Consider the following 4,869-nt stretch of genomic DNA (forward strand, 5'->3'; position numbering starts at 1 on the left):
ACATGTATAAAAATCAATAGCTCTCTTACATACCATCAATCCACTAGAAAATGTGGTGAAGTGGATTATATTCACGAAACAACAAAATATATATGATGCCTGGGAATAAATGTACTAAGAAAAGTGCAGAGCCTATCTGAATACAATGGTAAACCTTACTCAGGGACATAAAAAGAGACTTGAATGGAGAAACAAAACTACTTAGGTGAAAAAATTTTGTAACATTATCAGTTCTCTCCAAATGAGTCCACATTTAATTGAATTCATGCCTAGCACATGGGACACACAATAAATGATTTTTGAATGAATGATAAATAAGTGAACATAATTACCATAAAATTTAGAAATTTTTTTTGACTTGACAAAATGATTTTAAGGTTCATCTAAAAAATTCTCAGAGCTGAAAATAAAATTTGATAATAGAGACAATCAAAGGATTACCAGATCAGTTATTAAAACATGATGACATAAGATAGGCCGGGTACTGTGGCTTATGGAGGCCAAGATAGGTGGATCACCTGGGATCAGGAGTTTGATACCAGCCTGGGAAACATGGTGAAATCCTGTCTCTACTAAAAATACAAAAATTAGTTGAGCGTGATGGCGCATGCCTGTAATCTCAGCTACTTGGGAGACCGAGGCACAAGAATCACTTGAACCAGGGAGGCGGAGGTTGCAGTGAGCTGAGATTGCGCCATTGCACTCCAGCTTGGGCAACAGAGCTAGACTCTGTTTCAAAAAAAACATAAGAAAAGATAAAATAAACAATAACAGTAGTATTGGCACATGAATAGATAGATTTGTGGAACAGAATAGAAAGTCAAGAAGCAGATCTATGATTATGTAAGGATTTAGAATATGATGACGTTATCATAAGTATAATAGAAAAGGATGGATTTAATAAAGGGCCTTAGGACTGCTGGAAAAATTGTATCCCTACTCCATAACACACTGCAAAAAATATACTCCAGGTGTATTAAATATTTAAATTTAAAAAGTATGACCATGAAAATGTTGTTAGTATTAGAGTATAGAATGCCTTTATAGGGGTAAAAATAATAAAGGAAGAGATTGATAGATTTAATTACATATAAAATTTTAAGCTTCTGAGCTTCCCAAACACCATAAAAAATGTAAGGATAACCAATTACCTTGAAAAAAATATTTTAAATATGTGGCAGATTAAGAGTTAAGTTCTCTACTATGCAACACAATATGAAAGATGTAAGCTCACTGATCATGAAAGTTGCAAATTAAAACAAAGGATATTTTGTTTTATTTTGGCCATCAAAATGGCATATAATAAAAAACAGGTTTGAGAAAACTGGCACTTGCCTGTACTATTGGTAGAAGTGTATTTTGGGGTGACTATGCTGGAGGGTAATTTGGACATATTCAAGCGCCATGCCTTAAGAATTTATCTTAAGTAATTTTTCATGAATATTTGCAAATATATAAAGCTTCAATGATAATCATTGCAAGCTAATGATAATGTAATGATAATCATTGCAGTATTCTTTATAACATCAATAAATTGTAAACAACCTGAATGTCTTCCCATGGAGAAATTGCTAACTCAATTATAATAGAGCTATATAATAGAATTCCGTGACATTATTAAAGATAGTTTTGGGAAATATTTAATGCTATGGACAAATCTGTGTTATCCTCTTCTCTTATGTAGGAGGGAATTGTGTAAATAAGACTGAAAACCAGTTCTTTAAAATAATGAGAAAGAAGGACAAGGAAGGTTTTACTGTATGTAAGGCCTTGATTTTTATCAATGTATATGTAAGCCAACATATTTTCTAAGGTTTTCTGTGATGGGATCTGATTTAGTTGGAATGCATACAGTTTTCAGCTCATCAATTGATTAGGCCTCTTAATACTGTTTGCCAGAGGCAAGTTTACTATTGTAAATCAGTTTACAACAATGGGATGTGTCAGCCTATAGCTTAAGCATTTGTAAATTTAACACTTTTTCAGTTTCACAACAAAATTGCATTCTGATTATTAATAATAAGTTGTTAGGAGATGAAAGTATATCTGTTAGCTATTTGACTTTCTATAATTTAAGCAAAGGTAATTACTATTAAAGGGTCGTTGAAAGTGTTATATACTTTATATGTTGGGATTAATAATTTTACTTCTTCTTCAGGGCCCCCATATTTTGTGCTTCCAAGTGGGTTTATCCTGCAAAACAGTGAAAACACTAATGGCCAATCTCTGGAAGATTACGCATCGGAAGCTCTGCTGGATTTTTTCTTTCCAACAAGTAAGTTCTTGTTTGATTTTTTCCCCCTCTAATGTTCTTGTTTTGAAAAGAGTAGTTAAATGTTTAGGAAGCAGTGTGGTGTATTGGCACTGGAGTGGGACAGAGCTGAGTTTGAATCCTGACTCTGCTCTTTGGCTTAGACAAGACAATCTCTCTGAACCTCTTTGAAATGAAGATATTTACCACTAAGAATTATGAGGACGAACTGAGATAATATTTGTAAGGCATTTCATAAATGTTTATTACTGTTTATAAAATACTTTTCCTTTGCAAATATCTAAATCTTTCACAATTTACCTGAATGACATTGCCTGAAATTTAGTCACTGACCCAGTATTGTGAAATTGATGTCTTCTGTGGCATTAGTGAGGGTACTGTGTGACTGATGTTATGGAATATGCCAGATGTTTCCCCATCTGTTTTAATGATAGAAATCCTAGGCTTCCAAGTCCCACCGTCTTTTTGTGATTCTGTATATAATGTGTTTATCAAACACATTATGACCCCTGAGAATTATTAACCACAAATAAACATGTTTCATTTTGTATAGCATGTGGTGCCCTTTCAAGGAGAAGCTTCGTATAAATTGGAATATGTGAAGTACAAAGATAAAGCTCTTATGAAAAATCATGCAGAATTTATTCTAACAAAATTTGATATACTCTATAAGCACAAAATTATATCTGTTTTTCAATTCCAGGCCTTACTACTGAATTCTTTAGTGAACTTGAAAAAATCTCTTTGTGTTTCTTTGTACTTGTTTCGTTAAGTTTAAAATAGGCACCTACCAATGAGAATAGCAAAATAAACAAGTTCCTTAAATAAACTGAAAATACTGCCATGGTCAAACTGAGTAAATAAAAAAGAAATCTGAGAAGGTGTTATGTTGTATAGGCTGAAAGAATGATTTGAGTGCCGAAATTAGTCGCAAACAACAACTAATGATGATTTAAGATTTAAAGCTTATGAAAACAACAGATGCAAACGGTCATATACTTACTTTTAATGACTACATTGTACAGACACTGAAACCACCTGTAAAAATGGTCCGAAAAAGATATGTGCATTTCCCAAATATTTCTCCAACCTGGTGCAGGAAAGTGAGTCACAATCAATTATATGAAGTAACAGTTTTGTCCAACAAAATAAAGTTGTTCCATTTTAATAGAAACGTCTGACCTAGGTTGATTCAAACAATGATTAAATATTTATAAAATGTACATACTGTCTTCTTTGAAGACAACAACTACAGCTTCATAAAACGTGAAATATTTTAACAAATTTATTTCCTCCCCCACTTAATTGAAAATAAACATTCTTACCACTTAAGCATGAAAAAAATGTTCATTGTTTTGTCATTAGGCTATTATTCATAAAATATTTATCTCTTGCAGATTAAAATGATAACCTTGACACACACTGGCAGGGAAGCTTGAGAGATCACCTGATCTTTCTCCTTTTGGACAAAATTATATACTTAAACCTGACAAAAAATTGTTCTACCTTTTTGATTGTTTAAAATTAGCAATGCCTCTTAGTAATTTGAGCCTGGAAGTTAATTTGTTTTTCTTTTTTTGAGGCAGTCTGGCTCTGTTGCCAGGCTGGAGTGCAGTGCCATGATCTCAGCTCACTGCAACCTCTTCTTCCTAGGTTCAAGCAATTCTTCTACCTCAGCCTCCCGAGGAGCTGCAGGCAAGCGCCACCACACCTAGCTAATTTTTGTATTTTTATTAGAGACAGGTTTTCACCATGTTGGCCAGGACGGTCTCGATCTCTTGACCTTGTGATCTGCCTGCCTCGGGCTCCCAAAGTACTGGGATTATAGGTGTGAGCCATCAGGCCTGGCCCGTGTTGATTTTAATATCTAGCATAAAATCCATCAAATGCACTTAAAGTATAAATTATCAGCTGATCTTAGAGATCATATAGTCTAGTCTCTTCTACGATTTAACCCTAACAGTAACCCTCTCTTTAGCATTTCTGGAAAGTGGTGTTTGAACAGTACCCATGGTGAGAAACTCAGCATGCAAGGAAGTCCATCCCATCACTGAGTAGTCCTGACTATTTTCACCGTTTTCTGGGTATTTGACACCCAGAACTGAACACTGGATGCAATCCAACCTAGGGGAGAAGAGCCACTCTGGGCCTAGCAGAATTGAAGAGCAGATTACTCAGAATATAGAACAAGTAGGATAAACTCTCCTGTCTAAAATATTTGGAAAATGAGTATCTAGGCCGCTTGGTAGTGCGTTGCATTTTTTATCTTGCGTAAGTTACTTTGATCCTTTATTATTTTTAAAACAGAGGTTGTAAAACTCAGTTTGGGAGTTTGTTCCAAAGATTAGTAATAAAGTGTGTAAAGCAGGGTTCCTGGCCCAAACAGGTGCCTAAAGAGTGGTAGATATTATTATTATTATTTTTTAATTATTTTATTAATATTATACTTTAAGTTCTAGGGCACATGTGCATAACGTGCAGGTTTGTTACATATGTATACTTGTGCCATGTTGGTGTGCTGCACCCATCAACTCGTCAGCACCCATCAACTCGTCATTTACATCAGGTATAACTCCCAATGCAATCCCTCCCCCCTC

The 4,869-nt window shown here is 34.5% G+C and overlaps 1 protein-coding gene across 1 annotated transcript in view; it reads left to right on the forward strand.

Annotated features, from left to right (window-relative positions):
- Positions 1-2,150: 2,150 nt before the first annotated feature.
- The window catches only part of FMR1NB (FMR1 neighbor), a 24,211-nt gene continuing 21,492 nt past the window's right edge, over positions 2,151-4,869 (forward strand). Inside the window, exon 1 of the mRNA XM_017863686.1 lies at positions 2,151-2,275. The gene's annotated coding sequence lies outside the window, so the exon portion shown is untranslated. The remainder of the gene's footprint in view (positions 2,276-4,869) is intronic.

This window comes from Rhinopithecus bieti, unplaced genomic scaffold (genome assembly GCF_001698545.2).
Source record: "Rhinopithecus bieti isolate Rb0 unplaced genomic scaffold, ASM169854v2 scaffold_72405, whole genome shotgun sequence".
Classification (NCBI taxonomy): Eukaryota; Metazoa; Chordata; class Mammalia; order Primates; family Cercopithecidae; genus Rhinopithecus; species Rhinopithecus bieti.